Source organism: Leuresthes tenuis, unplaced genomic scaffold (genome assembly GCF_036924035.1).
Source record: "Leuresthes tenuis unplaced genomic scaffold, fLeuTen1.0.hap1 SCAF_23, whole genome shotgun sequence".
Taxonomy (NCBI): domain Eukaryota; kingdom Metazoa; phylum Chordata; class Actinopteri; order Atheriniformes; family Atherinopsidae; genus Leuresthes; species Leuresthes tenuis.
This window is the reverse complement of record NW_027325377.1, coordinates 20912994-20933926: the sequence shown is the minus strand read 5'-3', so window position 1 is coordinate 20933926 and position 20933 is coordinate 20912994. Positions and strand designations below refer to the sequence as shown.

Below are 20933 nucleotides of genomic sequence, written 5' to 3'. Positions count from 1 at the left end.
AAAGTTTCAACAAGAGACTGGCAGAGAGAAAGGAGCAGTATTGGACAGAGCTCAGGCAGAAAGAGGAGACCATCCAGATGGAGCTTTCGGCTGCCGTCCATAAAGTCAGGGAGGAGCTTTCCACAGTCTCAGATAGTTGGGAGTAGAGGGCCCAGCAGCTGGAGAAAGAAAAAGAAGAAGCAGAAGAAATGATGCTGGAGAAGGAGAAGCTCTGGCTGGACCTGGAAGCTGAGTAAAATGAGGAGATGCAGCATCTCATTAACCAAAACCTCCACCTACAGGTACCTTAGAAATCCATGCTACAAATTCAGTTTATTTCAGATTCCTTTAAATCTCAGGACGTGAAATTAAAACATGTTGTCTTTCTCTTTTTAGAAGCTAAAAAAAGAGAACCCAGAGAGGAACTTCTGGATCTGGAATTCATAAAACCGCAATGGCAGCTTAGGATGAACAACATGCCTTCTCTCTCCTCTCCTCTCCCACTACTTTAACCCTCTCTCACCTTTTACCTGGACCCCAACTACTTCCTGAAACTCTTACAGCCTACCCTACCTATATTATCCCAACCTCTCACACCTTTTCAAACCCTACCTTTACCCTCTTCATATCTCAGACTCTTATCCCTCCAAATACCTGCTACCTGAAACCCCTTTCACAGCCTACCATAACTCTTTCATCCTTCCCTTTTACCCCCCCAACCCTCTTTTTTTTCTCTCCACTGTCGCCTTGTGCATGCTCAGAATGGGGGATTGCATTAAAGAGAAGTTTCGACGAAATCTGTTGGTTTCCTTAAGCCAGGCAACATGTTTTGAAAGAAATCAGAAAATTCCACTTGAGTTGCACTTGATGTTCATGTGAAGAATAAAAACTCCCTTTGCAAAGGAAGACACCTTCAGCAGAACTACATTCAAGACGGGCAGCTATGTTCCTCGACCAGGGCAAGTGAACAGGAGGTGAGAACGGGACAGAATGAAAGACAGACAACAATACCAGTGAAGCAGTACATTTTGGGTAGGTTGGTCGGATCAGTAACTACAAACAAAAAGCAGGCAGTTCTGACACAAGACAGAGAGTGGAGGGGAGGTGTCAAGTGCATCACAGGAGGTTTCTCTGCAGAGTGGATCAAAAGCCGCAAGATAGTCCATGTCAAGCCAGCACAGTTAGTTTATTTTGAGAAGAAGAATTCAACCTCTTTTGTTAGTTCCAGTCAGAATTATCACTGCAGTATTTTGGATCAGCTGGAGGCCTTTTCAGAAAGTTATTGGGGGTGTCCTGATAAGGGTGCACAAGGTTGCTTTGCGAACAGAAGCTAAACTTTGAATGTTCCTGTTCACCCTTCTAAACATCATTTCATGCCAGTAGCAGCTTACATGTCAATCAATATGCAAATAAGAAGCTTGGTCTTCCTCCCGTAATCCTAATCAGTCCCCTTTCTGACCCCATGGCTTTCTTGTAAGTTCTCCTCCCTCTCACTCATGCTGTCCCCATCACTTCTATCCCGTCTTGTTCCATTTTGGCATTTTAGCTGTTGCTCAGCTTATCTCCTCTTTGCATCCGGTTTCCTCTTGTCGCCCCCATCTCTCCCTCACTCCCTGCACCATCATTCCTTTCCGACCTCCCTTTTTCCTCCACTCTCCGTCATGTTTTCCTCCAACACACACACGCACAAAAAACGTGTGCACGCTCATGCACATATACAACCCCCCCCCACACACACACACTCTGTAGCAGCAGTCATTCTACTTATAGCCTTGCCATAAATCAAGCTGTCATTCTCCGTCATGCTTGCCGGATCTCACTGGGGCTCATGGTTCACACACACACACGCACACACACGCACACACGCACACATGCACACAGCAAGCGATAGCAATTTGAGCCCACACATACACGAACTCACACACAGGCACAAACACACACAAGTATAAAGCAGATAACACGTGCACAGATGTATAAAACACTTTAATACGTATGTACAGTACAAGTGTTTAAAATGTATTGACGAAACACTTTCCACTGTCCTACGGTCGTGCAGTAGATGGTGTAAACTTAATGTTTAGAATAATGCAGGGAGGTTGACTCGTGAAGAGAAACACACACGACAGCTGAAACAATGTCCCCTGGCCCTCAAAGGGCCAGCTTGATCTATCAACCTCCTCTTGTTGTCGACATTTTCCCTCTCTTACTGTTCATCTGTCACCCTGGTTTAGCCCTTGCAGTTAAATGTATATACAAATGTTTTTATTGGCAATTTCCTTCTTCAACACAGTCACTAGAGTAAAATATTACTCAGCATGTTTCTCTTGTTTTCTTTAAATATTTGTTGCAAGCAATTCACCTGCATGCATAACCATGAGCTCGGTCAGCGTGTGGCTAAGATATGAAGCATTGATTCTTCATCTGGAAGTGCCTATTGTGTTTTCACTGTGTTTTACCTAGGACCAGTTTTGGTATATATCTGTTGCCAGCTATTTTTCAAACCCACAAACCAATTATTATTTTCCTCAGATAAGCAAGTAGTGACAAATCCAGCAGCCTTTAGGACAAACCAGAGCTATTTCATAGAAAACAAAGTTGCCAATATTGGTCTGCGACTACATATAGTTGTCTACTATGTGTGAGTCATGTGGTCTAGTGAGAGAAAAGCAGCAATGCTGGCTACAACAGAGCTGAGGAAGTGGAGCTGTCACATAGAGAAAATTACTTTAGGTCTTATTATCTGTTTGGCTGGGTTTAAGCAACAAAACGGTTTAGGTTATGACACCAAATATTTCCTTTGGTCAGAGGATTCCCTGAATGGTATTGGAATCCAATTCCAAAGGTCAGAAATTGGCGGATATATGACACAGTGTCAATATGTCAGCCTTTTGGAACAACCAGTGCTGAGTGTGGTTCTTTTATTTTTGATGCCTAGGTAGGGGGGTTGTGGGGTGTGCAGACAAAAAGATGGGAAACATTTTAGTTTTGATATTAAAATAACAACTGTGACATTTGGGTATACATGTATCCTAATATGGCATATTTCGTGGTTTCTAGAAACTTGAAATGGCAGCATTACAATACAACAATACAACAGAACCCTATTTACTGGTGTCACTCAAGGGTTCTTTCTAAATCATAAACCCAGAGCAATAATAGTATAAAGGTGTCACTCCTCCTGCACTGGGAAAAAATCCTTTTGTATTCAATGTAATTCAAGCAAATGCTTGATCTAATTCCACTAATTCTAATCCACCTACATGTTCTATAAAGAGTGTTGTAAGATTGATTTCTCTAAATTTGCCTTCTTACAAATTTTTCTTTCCTTCTTTTTCAAGCACTATTTATTCCCCTTCTTTTTCTACACTGACCAACATCTCCTCTGGTCTTTCTCCTCTCTTCTCCAAGTCGACCATGACCAATGCCAGAGCCTTAAAAAAGCCCCCCAGGATTTCATGGGGCTTTGTGTTTGATAGTGACTGTGTTTGTGAGAGAATGACAGCACATCTAGCATGCAAGGTCATGTAATCCTGTGGCCTCCAGATACTGTTATTGACACACACATCGCGTTGAATGACCCGCTCTGCCCTTGCATTCACAAGATGTGAATAAACTCGCACACACGGATGTCACAGTATAACCTACAATGCCTTCGGTGTTGTCAACAATGCAAGCAGTAAAACAGGTGCATGTTGGAGCATTTTGATGCTATAACAGAATTTTGCTAGATTTAAGTGTCCAAGATGTTTTAGCATTTAAGGATCCCTAAAACATAGAGCTTGTTTTAGTCCAATAACAGTCCATTAGCATTTTAGTCTAAATAAGCATAGATATTTGTAAAGCACCATATCATATGACCCTTTTATAAAAAAGACATCAATCCTGAATACTAGACAGGGATTTAAAATGGCAAATAAATCCAAAAAAACAGGTAACATTAATCTTGGAATTTCTGAGGCAGAAGACACATGATGCGTGAATTTGATGGAGAAAAAAATTGGGGAAACTGCACAGGTCCATTTAGCCACTGGATTTTCTGGTCAGGGAAAGTAGCCACATCTAATCAATTATGTATGACTTTAAGCCAAAACCGAATTTAAAAGGATTAGATATTTATTTTATTATCAACGGACTACAGTGAGTTTGACACTTTTTTGAAATATGCAAGCCCTTTCCTGAAAAAAATACATAGTATAGATGGGAGTATATGTTGCTCTAAAACCTGTGTACACCTTTAAAGATTGATGAGGTCTTTCCAGAAGTGAAAGCTGCCATGGTTTCTTCTTTGCATGATAAAGTTTTAACCTCCGTTTGTGGAGGTGATTTGTAAACTGTGGACACATGTTTTTAATGCAGTGCTGCCTGAGGGCCCAAAGAACCACGGACAACCAAATCCTCCAATTCTTTCATTCTCGGCCGTGTCTTCAGATTCTCTCAATCTTTTTACGATATCTTGTACCGTGGGCGATCAAATACTCAAAGTCCTCACAACTGTACGCTAAGTGACATTATTCTGAGATTGTCCCACAAATTTGTAGACAGTGCTTTTCAGATTACTGAGCCTCTGCTCGCATTTACTTCTGAGAGACTCTGCATCTCTGAGGTGCCCCCTTTTTTTTTTTTGAACATCCAATCAGGTTAGTGATCTGTTGCCAGTTCAGTTAAATAGTCACAACATGTTCCTTCAGCTATTCTTTTTAATATCACTTACTTTTCCAATATTTTCTTTCCCCTGTTCTCAATTTTAATGGAGAAGTGTTGCAGCCATCAAATTTAAGATGAGTTGATATTTGTCACAAAATAGTAAAATGTTTCACTTTCAACATTTAATATTTTCCATGTTCTATTGTGAATAAAGTGTTAATACACGAGATTGACAAATCATTGTATTTCGTTCTTATTTAAATTTAATAAAATTACTTTTTTGGAGTTGGGGTTGTTGCACAATTTGTACAACTTTTCCCCTCCTATTCTGATTGAGATTTAACTACTAAAACAAGTTTCCTATTTACATCACAATAATATAATTATTGTGAATGGTTTTGATCATGATGCTTGTGTTGTGAAGATCTAATATTGTGACAGGTCCAGCTGGCATTATACTGTAGGCAACTCAACTGTCTCACAGACTGTGTAAATGATGGATGAAGCCATCCTCTGTTGGACGTGAAGCAGATTTCTATGGACTGTCCACCGCATTGCCTGTTAAAATAGAAATCCTAAGTGCTTGAAAAGAAAGCAACCGGATTCTTTCAAGAAGGAAGACAAATCAATTCGAGCACTTAAGGCAACCATGACTGAAAATCCTCATGTTTGCAATGTGAAAAAACCAAAAGACAACAACAAAATGAACAATTTGGACAAAGAAATGACAAACAAAACTCTTGGTGTCCATATAGACAGAAAAATTGAGAGGTCTTCAGGAATTTGTTTCAGTTAACTTCATTGTGAGTATTCATCCATTTCACTGAGTTATGGACACGTAAACATTCATGTGAATAACAACTTAACATATTTGCAAAGACATTTCCATCCACCCAAAGGCCCTAAAAAGGTTTTTGTGTCTTCCATTTGACAAAATTTTCTGTTACTCTTGGATTTGTGTTTTTCATGGAATTCAAATTCTAAAAGAAAAATACTGACTAACACCAGCCTAATCCTTTAAATGTGTTGCATACTAAATGTACACACAGGCACAAATGCATGCATATAGATTTCCAAGGTCACATTTCAGTATGTATCTTACACAAATCCTCCACTTCTTCCTCTCTGCGCTCCACTGCTCTCCTCTTCCTCCTTCTTTGCATTCTTTTCTCCTCCCCTCTCCATCTCTTGCCACTGTCTTTCACACAGACCACACTCACAACAAACACACACACACACATACTGTCACGCTCTCCAGAGACATGTCCGTTGCTCTGACCTCTCTCTCGGGGGAGAGCTGGCTGTCTGCCCGGCTCTGTCTTTTTCTTTCTGCTTCACACAGTCTCCTTTTGCTCTGTATCCTTCTTCCTCTTATTCTATCTGTATCTCTCCATCTATTGATCTATCCATTTTTCTAATCTCCTTTTGCACCCCCTCTTTTATCCCCTTTTCTATTGCATGTCTCCCCTGATCTTGCATCTTCTTATCTCTTCATCCTCTTTCAACACAATTCCCCCCCACTTCTCTTCCTTTTTTAAAAGAAAATCTTTTTTAGTGCTTCTTTCTCAGCTTCCAGGTTGCTGGTGTGGCTGCAGGGTGCTGCCTGGGGCTTTTTGCCCAGCTCATGCTGCTTCTCTCTGGGCACAGTGCCCACAGAGGGTTGGGCAGGGCTGAAGATGAGCTGGAGGGGTGTTTGTGTGTGAGTGTGTTTGTCTCTATCCAGTGATGGGGAAAGGCGATGGGTGGGGGTGAAGAAAGAGGTGAAGGAAGGGAAGAGACTGAAAGAAAAGTAGGAGATTTGTTGACAGACATGGAAAAAAAAAAAAAAAAGAAGCAACGGCAGAGAGGGAGGCATGGATTTTTGATGAGTCATACTTTGCTGGCTAGACTGTTACTGTGGCTACAACAGCCTTTTTTGTTCTTTTTATAGAAAATTACAGCAAACTTCTAATATGTTCATTTCAGGATCAGTAGAGTTTATTACATCTCAAATTTTAGATATGAACATATGAATGGAAGCTCAGATACCTGGTCCACTATCATAGAAGACTAAAAAAAAATATGTAGATGAAGCAAAACAAATCTAGACTTATATGATAAAACTAACCTGCTCTTTAAACTTGTGAAACTGCAGTAAGAAGGATGAATCATGGGATGGATTATGGACTTATTCACATAGATTTTACAACACTATACACCACTGTAAATCCTTGAATGATTTATGTATTGCTTAAAGTGGCAATTTCTCTCCTTGCATTTCCAGGTAGTTATAGTTCTGCCTCAAAAACCCCATTTCATATCCATTTTCCACAGAGCCAAAGCACTTTCAACAAAACAGGACACGGAACAGTCAAAACTAGAACATTTGCACAAACAAGTAGTAAGTGGTACTGTGGCTGAAGGTGGAGCTGAGGAACAGTTAAAGAGAATTAGTCCATTTATTAAGCTAATCCTGAACTTCATCAGCTCCATCACCACAGCTGATAACATTCACCACAGTGCATCCACCACAGAGCCCTCGGACCCGTACAGTTCAGTACTTTAGCAGCCCGGAGTAAAGGGAAGGACCCTACGGGAGACGAGGCGAGGTGTCCAGAGCCAGAAGAGCCAGCTGATGGTGCAGAGGTGCTGACGAGGAGCGAGCAGCAGAGGAGCCGAGGCCAGGCGGAGGAGTCGAAGCCAGGAGAACAGACAGTCGCTGAGGCAGAGCACGTGGTTGGATACAGAATGCAGGTAGGCTCACTGGGAGGCAGGCAGGGTCGGTAATGAATGCTGGAAAGTCTTGCATTGATGCAGTAGAACAATCTGGCAAGGGTGAAAGTGCTGGAGGGGCTTATATGCAAGGCTGATTGGGAATGAGCTGCAGCTGAGCTTGCAGGTGAGTGTAGTTGGGCTGATTAGGGAGGAGTGGCTGACAGGTAGAGTGAAGCAGAGGCAAGGAGAGTGGAAAATTACTGAGGCAGAGGGATAGGAAGGGAGACAGGGAGGATGAAACTGTGACAAAAGTGGCTTTAGCAAATTCTCTTGAGCAAAAACAAAGAATAACCCTCCCCAAAGCATCCTCTTCTGCAAGAAAGAGTAGATGGTGGTGGACTGTTTTTTTGTTTTTTCATTCTCTCGCCTTATTCTTCAGTGTTTTTAGGTTATTGTCACATTTACTTTCAGTCTGTGTTTGGATAGATTTAGGCCCCACACCTGCTTTGTTAGGATTAGGAAAAATGTGTGATTTTTGCAGCATGAAGTTACCAGACAGACAGTAAAACAAAGTGTTTCTTCTGCACTGAATTAGGTTTATGTAAACTCTGTAAAATGTCCACAGAAGCAGTGGCAGTAATCGCCTTATGGTGTGGATGTAGTAGAAAATTAAAAACTTCATCCTTTTGTTTATGTGTGATAACAATAATCTTCTAAACTGTGAGATTATGTGTACTATGTACAGTAAGGAGGGATGTGGAGTAACTTAGGTAAACTATGATAAATCTCCAGTTGTGCTGCTCAGACCTGTCTGCTCCTGTTTCTTGCTCTGTCTGACTTGCGCATGTGTGACTCCACTGAAACTGACGCTAATAGCAGGCACATGTACACACAGATAAGCTGAATGGCAAGGAGAGCGCCAGCTCACCTGTCCCCAGCTGCAAGCAGAGAATTACAATTCCCCTGCCGGTGACTAATGGTAGCACCCTGTTGGAGAGGAAGCAAATGGCCTGAACCCAACCATGCATGATGGGAGGGGGAGAAGGGGGATGGGGGGGTGTCACATGTTGGACAGGATGAGAGAGACAGAGAGGCGGTGTCGTTTAATTTAATTTAATGAAAGTAACCAAAACAGAGGTCTACAAAGGAGAAGGGAAGAGCGAGTGGAGGAGAATTCACACCACTGTTTAAAATGTCTCCTTCAGCTGCTACTTCTTGATTAATCTCCTCACTCTCCTCTCCAGACATTCCTCCCTCCTCCTTACTCCTTTTCCTCTTTGCCCATTCATCTCCCCTCTAACCTCTCGGTCCCGACCTACCTTATGTTTTTCTGTCCTCCCCTTACATGTCCACTATTACACTCATGAGCTCCAGTGATGTAGCGCCCTCTGTCTGTTGCTATGGTGACTGCAGCATGTTGTTCTCCCTGACCCCAACAAAGTAGTTTGAAGACAAACATTTAGGGTGACACATGGAAAAAAATACTCAGCTTAAAAGGAGCGAGAGTGTAGAAACATTAGCTTCTTTCTTCCATAAATGTGCACATTTGGAAATAAACTGGAAAAAAAAGTATGATTTGTGACAAATAAAAATGTCCACACTTATTACAAAGATATAAATAACAAGTAACACACACACAAAATACGTGCTGAAATTGGTGATATAGGACATAAAAGAAAGACTAATCTGGACAATTTAATATGTCCTAAACACATCTTTCATGCAGCAAAACACTGCTAAGAGCTCAGATGACTTTGTAGAAAGATGTCCCTGCATATCTTTAGACGATGCTCTGCTGTCACTGTCACAAGCTTCAGTGTTTACAGGACGTCCTTGCACCTCTCCGAGCAAGACAGATCCCGGCACATTTATCGAATGTAATGAAAGACATTTCGCATCACAATTCAGGCACATATGACAGATGGCGCAGTGGCACGGCAACAGCAGATACTGGTGCTGCTGCATGTGCGAAAATATGCAGGATGAGATTCAGAAGCTGTGGTGCTGCAGTGCTAAGTCTTTGAACTCTTTTGCATTTTGTGAAAGCCACAGCCCAACCACAGTACAATGACAGTGGCAGAGGCCTTATCGATTCATGCACAGCTTGCTGAAATATCAGTGTAAGATAGATGGACTTTTAGTTTGCAATGTAGTATTGCACTCAGAAGCAGGAAGCATATTGTTTTAATCAACAATCTGATAAAGCAGAGATCATTTCTTACTAAGACAGTTCATCAATATTAGTGCACAATTTCTTTAATTAACTGCAGTCCAGGCTCACTATCAATGTTCAGTGCTCACTGCAACCCAGAGTCATAAAGCCATAAAGAAACTGGACAAACAGAGGTGAAACAGGCTCCTCGTTATCTAAAAAGCTCATTTGGCAATGAGTCAGTGTCTCAGGGTCCTCCTTGAAAGTGATGCAGAGGCCCACTCCTTTCTGTTGCCTCTCCAGGCATCCTCAGCTACCCTTCCCCATTAAATCACTTCGGCCAATCACTGATGGATACGTTTTGAAAAACAAACAAACAAAAAAGGGTATGTGTGCGCATGCATGTTTGTGTGTAAATCAATGTTGTCTGCTACCGCTGTGATTTTTCTGCCAGAAAAAGAGTAATGTTTTGTTGATCCGCACACACTGCTGACAACAAGGGAGGGCGATCAGAGGAGAGAAATTTGGGAGATGAAAACAGAAAAGAAAGGTCAAAATGCGAAAAAAATAAAAATAAAAAATTCACCCCAAAAGGTGGAAACAACAAGGTCTGACAAAGGCATGATTGAAAAAAAAAATCCAAGAATGAGAGTCTGAGAGTGTTTTTTAATTTTTTTTTTATTGCCATCAGTAACAAGATAGGGGGAATAAATTTTAATTTGATCCCTGTCCCTCTTTCCCTCACTGTGTGAGAGAAAGAGAGAGTGTGTGTGTGTTGACAGATTTGGTATTGCCTCAGCTCCAAGATTGGCTGCAGAAAAACACACTCAGTAATTATCTAGAAAGAGCACCTGGGTGCTGGGAATCTCATTATATTACCCCACCACCACCACCACCACCACCTTCCCCTCTGACTCACAAACACACGAGGCAGGAGAAAAGAAAAGATGAGAGTGAACTTAAATACAAAAGTAAGACTTCTGCAGGAAGAAGAGAAGCAAAGGACTAGAAAAAACCCCGTCACAATAATTTAAAAACACCAGAGCCTCTGAGACAAATTGGGAAGCCTTTCTAGGTGCTACCGTGTTTGCTTCAAACTTGCTGTTGTTAGGCTTTGTAGATCACAGGAAGACATTATATTCTGTGGTTTGACACAAAAACAGGGATGGCGAACACATGGTTTTCAATTCATCCTCTGCTCTCATGGTTTTTCCTTTCATGCACTTTGTTCTTAAGAGCTAAATCTTTAAATTTCTGCAAAGTACAAACACAGCCGCAGTGAATGCAAAGGACCATGAGAGGTTAAAGAGAATAAAGTGATATAAGAGTCACACTTAATTCACTCGTTCTTTCTTTGTCCATCTTGCTTTGATCTGTTGTAGTAGCAGACACTGACCAGTAAGAGGCAGCGTTTCCTCTCATCTGACTGACCCTATGTCTGGTATTATCCTCACTCTCCCTTTCTCTTCATCATGATTTTGACTTTTTTCTCTTCTCTCTGTCAGCAGAGCTCACCATAATATGTTTTTTACCAAATTGTTTGTCTCTGCATTGTTCACATTGAGCAAATATGAGTCACATAGATTTCTGTGCGTTTGTCTGCAAAGGCACACCCTTCTGATTTGAACAGATCCCTTCATCGCTGTGTTTTGACTGGCTGACAGTGACAGGGTGAGGTGATTTGTGATGGGTCAACAAAGCGGGTGGGTAAACGACAATGCCCAAAGTCTGTAAGGTCAACTAAGATCACTTGGCAAGTTGCAGATTACTGCCACATAACACAGGAGATGTCACATTCCTGATTCATCTTCATAGGTAAGTTTTCGACCCGGTTATAGACAGAGCAGATATTCATCAGATTATTCTGTAGGCATGGCAGCAGTCTAATGGTTGTGTTTGATTCTGAGTGTTGTAATCATATCCTCATCAACAATTGTACAAACACATATGTATGTGTAGTGCCTGAAGTGTGTATGGTTGTTTGTTAATGACAGATGTGATGGAAGGGATGTCGATAACACAAATTGTAGTGATTGTGCTGCAGATAGAAATAAGCACATGATGTCATCTGTAAGGTTAGCAGCCCGGATAAATCAGTCAGTAGAGCGTGAGCCTCTAAATCTCATGGTCATATGTGCAAGCTCACAAATCAATGAATAATCTGCTTGTCCTTGTGCAATGACAAAAGCTCAACTTGATCAGTGAAATAGATCACACAATATCAGAGCATTACTACCGTCTCTGTACAAGTAGCTGTGGTTGAAGGAGATGATTCCACTCTGGAAATATACAACTGTTACTGCTGAGCTCATGGGTGCATTTGAGAAGAGGGTAAGTATTTTTGAACTTTTAATGTGTTTGGGTTTAAATATGTAAAATAGTTCACCGACCAGAAAAAAAAATAGGTTCTGTGTTGGGGAAAAGGTTCCTATGTAGCCCTTTCATGTTGTTTTTTTTTTTGCAGGGTGTGGTGCAAATGTCGAACTGGACGTTGCCACAGATTGAAGCTAGAGAAGAGGATGGAACCTGGATGGAAGGAGAAGGTGTTATAGATGATCACATGATATATAAGCCAGCTCAAGCAGCCTGGTTAAGTCAGTAAGTAGCATATGAAACTGAACAGTCAGAAAATCTACAGCCTTTCCCCGTCACTATTCTGCATGAGCCTCAGCCAGATCATCACAAAGAGTGGCTATGTAGAGGATGTGGCTGGTCCCAAAGGGGAGCAATCATCAGCCACATCCTCTACATGGATGACATCAAGCTGTGTAACAGAACTGAGAGAGGCATGAGTTCACTAACTGCAAGCACATCAGAATGACACGTAAACTAGATGAAAGTAGCTGAATGGTATCAAAGAGACACAAGATTATCACGACTGAACAACAAGAAGCCAAAGTTGTTTAGGACAGCTACAAATGCCTTGGGATCCTACTGGCAAATGGCAATCATAAAGAAGCCACAAGGAAGTCGATCACAACCAAGTCCCCGTACAAAGAGGACCTGAAAAGTCAGCTGAATGGAAAGAACAAAGTCTAGGCCATCAACACATATGCCCTGCCAGTCATCAGATACCCTTCTGGTATAATAACCGGGCCGGGGGGGGGGGGTTAGAAGTCACTGATATCAAGACAAGGAAGGGCCTCACATTGCAAGTCCAGCACTCTGAGGCTATGCACTTAGCAGAAGGAGGGAGCCCGGGGGCTAGTGAGCATCAGTCACCATCCAGGATGAAAAAACAAAAACCCAGGAATACATCAGGAGGAGTGCCCCTGATGAGGAACAGCTAAGTGAGTGCCTGAGGCAGCTGAAACCTAGTGAAGAAGAAGATGAGGAGAAACCATCATGGAAGGATAAGCCCCTGTACGGCATCAACCAGGCTGAAGAGGTGGCTGATAGTGAGAAGTTCTATCAGCAAGGCTACTCTGAAAGACAGTATGGAGGCACCAAGCATAGCAGCTCAAGAACAGGCCCTGAGCACCAGAGCAAGAGAGGTCTACCACACCCGCAGGGTCACAGGTGCAGGCTGTGCAAAGAGCCCTTCAATGGAGGCAGAGTAGCAGGGTGTTAAGATGAGGCAGGTACTGCATACATGGAACTCCAAAAACAAGTAGCAGAAATGGTACACAACAACATCTGTACTTTGTTTTCTATGCTACAGATGATAATAAAGAGAGCACTGAAGCACCTTTCCTTTGCATTTAGAGACCAAAAGCAAAAAAGACTGAGCTTTTAGATCTGCCCATGTTTTATCACAGCAGCTAATACACGACATTAAAAAAATCATATTTGACTTATTAAAAACATGCATGTATTATACAAAATTGTGTTTTCTCACAAAGAGAAGCAGCAGCAACAAATGGGACCTTATATCTCCAAACCTGAATAAAAATGAAAGGAGACAACTACATTTGCAACATGTAAACCAGGAACTCTTCTGATCTCTTGCTTCAACACAGTGCCAACAAACTTAGTATTAACAAACCCACATATTCCACCAAATAATGAGTTGCTTTGTTTCAAAGTCCTCTGCATTACTGTTAGGTCTTTTACCAAAGTGTTTGTTTTTCTCTTTTGAGTCACGGCTATTCTTAACTTAATTCTGAAAGAATTCTATAATGGGAAATCAAATTTTGTAGAACCGCAAATACTGCATGCAAGCAAGACAGAGTTAAAAAATTCAGATTTGGGTTTTTGAAACAGATGGAGATTGTTCTGTTTTGTTGAAAAAACATTTTTAGAGCCGTTTCATGTTATCTTTGTAGGTCATGGAGCAAATGAAACAGCAGCAACAACTGTGACCATCTCTTACTGTAATCAGAGTGGAATATTTTGCTTTAACTGAGTGTTAACTGAAGTCAGTCATTCACAACAAATATTTACCATGAATCCAGTACAGACTTCCTCAAGTTTCCTTATGATAGAATTTAACCAAATTGATTGTCAAAAATTGTGGACAAAAGAAAAATGACTGAAATCCCCTTTTTTAACAAACTGAATCCAAAGTACACTTGGAGGCGGTTTGAAATGTGATTAACTTCTTATCTCTCTCATCCCAGGCACCCTGGCCACTCAATTCAAAGTCGCTTTTTCATGACACACAACAACATCATATGTGGACTGAAGGCTGTGCACAAGCTTTCTGTACAAGCAAAGCTGAGAAAGCTAATTCATAGACAGTTACCACACCAACAAATGTAGATAGTTGCACAATTTACTCTGACAAGCCTTTGATTTAGACAAACTATGGGGTGGCTTCATTCTGCTTTATCCAAAAACATTCACAATTATACTTTAGGACAACCTAACAATAACAATATGGTGTCACACTGATATTTATTTATGTACCCTCATAATGTAAAAAAAAAAAAAAAAAAAAAAAAAAAAAGGTAAAAATGAGTGGTGAAAACAGATAGACAGAGCTAAAAGCTGTTGAAAATGGACTTACTGTAGCAAGCATGTGCTAAATAAGGTTCTTGTTCCCATCTGTTTGGGTTTGTGTTCATCGATAGTCTGTACTCTATTCACGTGTGTGTGTGTGTGTTTGTGTTTGAGACTGGCTTCCAAGCCCAGTGCAGGTGTGCTGTTGATAGTTTTATCAGCGGTGGATCGGGGCAATGGGGAGGACAAGTGAGAGCGAAGGAAAGGGTTGAGGAGAGGGGAAGTAGGAACCTGTTGGAGGAGAGAAAAGCTGCCTCTGTCATGTGCTGTTTATAAGGTAGATTTACTGTAACTGGCCGAGTATGTGCTGTCAAACTGTTAGAATTCCACAAAGTTTCTCAGCCATGCAGATGCATCCCCATGTGGCACTTCATGTAAATGAATCAGCAGTCAGAGGAGGTATTTTTCCTCTTCCTTTCATTTGGGACACAACAGCGCTCAGTTCTTGCAGCTCCTCTGGTCTCATGCTGTGTGTCTTGTGGCTGTTTGGTCTGTGACCGTCCCCCTTGTACCAGCCACAGGATTTATAAAATGGTTTCAGGCGCCATAAAGTGTCCAATAAACCGCTTTTACTATTAACGTAGGACACTGCTAGCACACAACAGTTAACCGCTGCCATCATTGGACAAATGTGTGTGTGTGTACCCATTGACATGCGGGCTGACACACAAGTACAAACACGCTGTCAAGCAATCAAGTGACACATGGTCACGTTTTAAACACGCAGATACCAGCCAGACATACACACAGCACTTGACCATAATGATGACCGCATTGCCACAGAGCATTTTCAAGCACACACATTTAAAGCAGTTTAACTACAAACTGCTGCATCTGAATCAACTTCTATTAAATAATGAGTTCAAGCAGCTGAGGAGCAATGAAAAAAAAAAAATCATTATTACATTTTTTTTTTAAACAATTGATCAATAAGTATGCAAGTTGCCTCCAATGGACTCTGCTTTTTTTATTTTAAATCTAGTGCCAAGATCCTTAATTTGGATGTCTGGGGTTCCCGAGGAGAATTCGACCACAACTTCGACGTCACTGCTCTGGATCACACATGGACACAACATTGTGCCCTTCTGCTGCCTGTGTCAACATCCTGATACTGCTGCTGTTTTACCAACCAGGGAACAAGCTCGACTAGCTCAGCTTGCAGAGTACAAGACTCTTAATATCAGGGTTGTGGATTTGAGCCCCATGTTGGATGCTTGAGTAGGATGACTGGAAGGTTTACAGACTGAAGGTTGGACCGTGTGTGAAATTTGTCATTTGTCTATAAATATCTGGAGCTAAAAAGCTTCTTCATGCATCCACTACTGATGATCTTCCAGAGTATTTTACACGACATGATCAGCATTGTAAAGGTATAAATAGCACTCGCTTCCTACTGCGCTATTTTGACAACTTACATCTAAACCACACTAATTATGCTGTTTGTCAAGTATAAGATTATTTATTTAGAACTGCTTTGGTATTAGGGTTTGTTTTGCATCAGGCTTCTATTTCAGAAAGCTAACAAGAAAAGATGGTTCAAGTAAATTATGCACCAGCTATTCCAAGGGAGCTCACACTGCGCCAGACAAGAGTATACTCCAAATAAGCAGCACAAGCCCCCATTGAAGCTTTGCTACAGCAGTGTGGAAGCAGTACATTTAGAGATTCTGATAAGAAATGTACTGGTTTTTTTTCCAGCTGCATTTATAATGCCTTTAAATCTGAGAAATGAAAATCAGACAATGAGTAAAATGCCAAAGCTGTTAAATCAAAGCAGAGCAACACCAAAACCACAAAGTTCACACGGTTCTTCTCTGCAAAGTCAGCACCATCATCATCATCCTCGGTGGATAAGCTGGCTGCTGTCACACACTGCACTGGGAGGAATTCCCAGGATTCAGCTCAGCCAATCAGAGATCAGCGTTTTAAATACTGGCTCTTCAGCTGGAGAGCTGAAGAGGCCATCCTCTTCAAACGGACCACCGTCTGTGCATCCAACCTAGTCATTAGTGTCCCGAGTGAGCTAAAATACACACACTCACATCACACTTTCAGTCTTGAGGAGATCTATACGGTTTGCCCTTGAACCTGCTTTCATATAAATTCCTCATGTAAAAAAACAAAACAAAACAAAAAAACCTCAACAACTTCAAATCTCTAAATGCACTTTACTACAGGCTCTTGAGTGCCCTTGAGGACCCACTTGGGCTTTCAGACAACCCATCTTCTCAAATGTCTGGAGTAGACACACAAACAGCCTGACTTACTCACATTCCCTAATTACCGAGTCCCGAGGGACGAGGCGCTCAAGCAGTGCTTCAGTTAAGTAAAAGATCTCACCAGTTAATAGTCAGACAGCCAGACATAGACACATATTTCATGGCCTCTGCTGAACTTACTCTTACTGAGCTGGAGTTTTGTGAAAATCTGGTAAAGAAAGAGTAAATCTAAAATGGTGCAAAGGGGGGAAAAAGTGAGAGAAGGAACAGAAGTTGGCTTGGAGGGAGGTGGAGGAGAGATTATCTCTCTCTAATGGGTAACTTGTTGACAGATACACATTTCACCACCCCTATCTACACATCTAATGTTACTATCTACCCTGAGACACACACACACACACATACACAAACACACACTTCCTCTCCTCTTCCAGGGTTTATCAGCCCTGCTGTCAGTTCAGTCCACAATTTATGAGAGTATCAGACTTTAAAAGCATGAAAAACACAAAGTGAACCGGAGACGTCACTGCCAGAGACGACCTCAACTTCCTCGCAGTTCCTCTGCTGCCACTGAGCATTGAAAATGAATCTGATGATCTGCTTTTACATGTGGGGACAGATGGAAAAACTCAGCTTTTTTTATACATAGCCTCTAAAAATAGAAACTGTTCCAGTCATTTAGAGTGAACACTTATTTCATAAGTGTTGTTGGTGATCTGAACAAACATCTGAGCCGTTTCTACTGTGCTTCCAGCTAAACTGGGTAATTTTTTTGTTTTTGCCGAGCATGCCATTCTCTCCGATAATGTGGAAATAAACTACCATTGTTGAGCAGATTTAGGCTAAAAACGTGTAACAGTGAAGCAATCCGAGTGCCCCCAAACTTTAACAACAGCTTATATCTGACTCAATTCCTCAAGGTTACAAAGTTCCTGAAATCACGTGGCTCTTAGTGAGTAGCACTGGGGTCAAAGGTCACCATAAAACCTGAGCACACAGGTCAGTGAACGTCTCATCACCAAGAAAACAGATTTAAAATCAAACCAAGGGCACAGATGTGAAAAAGACTACACTAGTGTTCACAAAATGAAGGAGATAGAAAATAACCACAAACCTCACAGGTGAGATTTGAGCTTTTTGTGCCCAGCCGTCTCTCTTGAGGACGCACTCCTTCGTGTTCACTTTTGACCCCTTCATGGTTATCTGTCCTGATAATTTTCTTCCTCAGTTTGGTCATTTTACACCTATTCTGATGCATTTTGATCATTAAGTGTCAGTTCTGTTGATCTTAATGAGTTTACATATTTTTACATCTGCACGAATCTTAGGGTTGGCAATTTTGCATCAGTTTATTTTCTCATACGCTTTTGCGTCTTTCTCTCTCTGTAGTAAATTCACATCTTTTAACCAACGTCCCTTCAGCGCTTAATTTTGGTTGTCCTGTGTGCTCGTTCTGTTTTTTCATTATATACCTTTATAAGATCAGGCCATCACTAAGTTTTTCGGCTCCCAGGATGTCCCAAATAGGCCACTTTGGTCATCTGTCCATGATCAGTACAGGGATCTCATTAAAGCTATAAGTGTTAAGAGATTACAATCGATTTTCAGGGTTTTACTAAGCAAAAAGTCACACTACAAACACTAAAGATTAGTTTGTGTGCTTCCTTGAGAATGTTTGAAGTGACTGTAACTTGCATTCCTTTATATGTGTGTTTAATTAGAGACATCAAAACACTTCACTGTAGTTTCATGACAAATGTCGTTTTGCTGCTCAGTGCCTTTGTGGACCAACAGCAGTCACAGTGCATTCACATATTGCACTTCTGCTTTTATGATCGCTGTCAAAACAGTGAACTTCGTCCAGAATTTCATCGCAGCTTCAGTCAGAGTTGGATTTCAAAAAGCCTGTTGCCCATATGAAGGCAGAGCAATTTCTCTAGACTGAGAGAAACATTTGTGCAACATTTCGACCAAAAATAGTCCTGGTCTCCACCGCAAAACGAGAGAGCTGCCTTCATTTAGGCCGATGAGGTTGGCAGACACACACACGCACACACAGAGACAGATAGACTGCATTTCGCTGCTGACATGTGGAATCCAAAGTCATGGAGTGAACCCTTTCTGTAAGCAGACTGTGACAATGGAAACAATACGGGGACAGAACTTATTTACGTTCAAATAGAACGAAGTCCAAAACGTTTTTAACTTGAAGTTTACTTCAACTTCAGACGTGCGCGCGTGTGTGCGTGCCGCTCAGAAGGGCCCAAAGTAACACACAACAGTTAGTGTTCAAGTTCAAGCACATCATTTGCGTCCAATAACTATTGCAGAGTTAATTTTTTGAAGATACGACTTTCAGCCCAAAGACTGAGCAAATAAATTCAAACTCACAAAACAAACCGCCGTAAAGTTGAATAATAATAATAATAAAAAAATATTGTACATTTTGGTTAGATGGTTAATAAGACTTCTTCTATCAGCATTACAGACATCTGAGACATTTAAGTTCCTTTTGTAGGTGTGCTCACAAACTCACTGTGCTCTTAAACTGTAATTACCTTCTTGTACTCTGTTATATCACTTCAAAAAGTTTTCTTTGAAGATGACTTATCAGATTAATGTAGTTCCTACCTGGTCTGCTGTGCTTGAGTCAAATCGTTGCTCGGCTCTCCATGAAAACTTTCTCTTTCCACCATCAGAGTCGCTCAGTAAAAGTGTTACTCTCCGTCCGTCTGGAAAACTGCAGACTGAACGGTGTGTTTTTAATGGAGGGAGAACCCCCTTTAGACTGATCCTACACCAGAGCGCTCACTTTACGAGACACGTACAGATTCCTTCAAGTGTCACTTTATAGAAACGGGGAATGCTCTTCCTTCCTTCCGTCCCTTCGCTTCTCGATGCCGCACGGCAAGTTCTTGACTCGGTGACAAAAACGGACTTAAGGGTACGCACGGAGGTATCACGCAGCCCCCAGCGATCCGTGGACCTGTCACAGCCCCAAAGTCCCCAACTTGTAATGAAGGAATAGAGTCCGAAAAGAGCGGCGCACGCCCTCTGTTGTGTACGGCTGTATGGGCCGAGCTCTCAGCAACAGGTGTCAGAAATAAAGTGAGATTTCTTCACGGGCATCACAAGGGCATCCAAGCGCTTCCAACTATTTACGCCCGCACATAAAGGGAAGAGAAGGAGCTGAAGGGGGAGGGTGTTGTTCAAAGCTCTCCAAAGTTTTTACGCGTTCCCAATCTGAGCGAGAACTTTGAGGCACACACGCACAAAAAGAGGGAGTGGGGTGAAACAAAAGAGCTCGGCTTGTTCTCCTCGGCTGTCCTCCGCTCTGATCTGGCCCTGCCTGCCCATCATTCCTAAGGGACAGGGGCAAGGTCGTTTGAGCAGAAAGAAGCGTAGGAAAAGGTGTGCGTTTGGCAGAACCAGACAACGAAGATGAACCGCTGGGGGTTTAAAAAAGTTGTCAGGAACGGGATTTGAACTCACGCCTCCATTTGGAGAACAGGAGATTTCTTAACCGTGGAGGGAGCCTTTGAGTCTGACGTATTGAACAGCTCGACATACATCTTCATCAGTCATATCAAACAAAAGTCAAAGCAGATTAATGTCTTTGTTGACTGCAGGCCTCCATCTCTGCAAATGATTCAAATAGGTGGATTTAAACTCTAACAGAATATCTGACATTCCAGATACGGTCTACTAATTGACAATTAGCTCAATAATACCCACCTGTGCTACTGAGAAGTTTATCCAGTTCAAGCGAATGTTAGTAAGTTAACCCTTTCTTGTTGGGTTCTGCATATAGGCTTATGCACAGTAGTGGAGAATCTTGCCAAACAAGTCAGTCTGTATACATTCAAGGGACACTGACAAATAGATGTTAATGGTCGAAATGAGACAAAAATCAAGACACAAAAACAATTATGAGAGATATAGATACTACAAATTGGTTCAAAATTGTGGAAAACATCAGTGAGTTACACAGTTGGAGACGCAAAATGTACTAGAGAGGTTTGTTGTTTTGTGTATCTCTCAAGCTGTATGAGCTGAGTCCCTTGGACTTTTAGAGAGGGGGGTGCTCCGGGGCCACTGTTTCATAATTCGGCCATGTCCAAAGAGGGTAGCAGACCTGCTCATGACCATCCTCACAACCAAGGGTTTAAAGGTGGACTTTCAAAAGAGCATCTGGAATTCCTGCCAACCTTAGAGAGTCTGAATCCATCTGCCTCTGTCGGTTCATATTAAAGTAAGAGGGGAGGAAAAAAAGCCAATGTTGGAGGATGTGTGGACTGTCAGCG

General features: G+C 41.7%; 1 protein-coding gene across 1 annotated transcript in view; it reads right to left on the bottom strand.

Annotated features, from left to right (window-relative positions):
- The window catches only part of wnt5b (wingless-type MMTV integration site family, member 5b), an 85281-nt gene extending 65538 nt beyond the window's left edge, over window positions 1-19743 (bottom strand). Inside the window, exon 1 of the mRNA XM_072377614.1 lies at window positions 19261-19743. The gene's annotated coding sequence lies outside the window, so the exon portion shown is untranslated. The remainder of the gene's footprint in view (window positions 1-19260) is intronic.
- Window positions 19744-20933: the final 1190 nt, after the last annotated feature.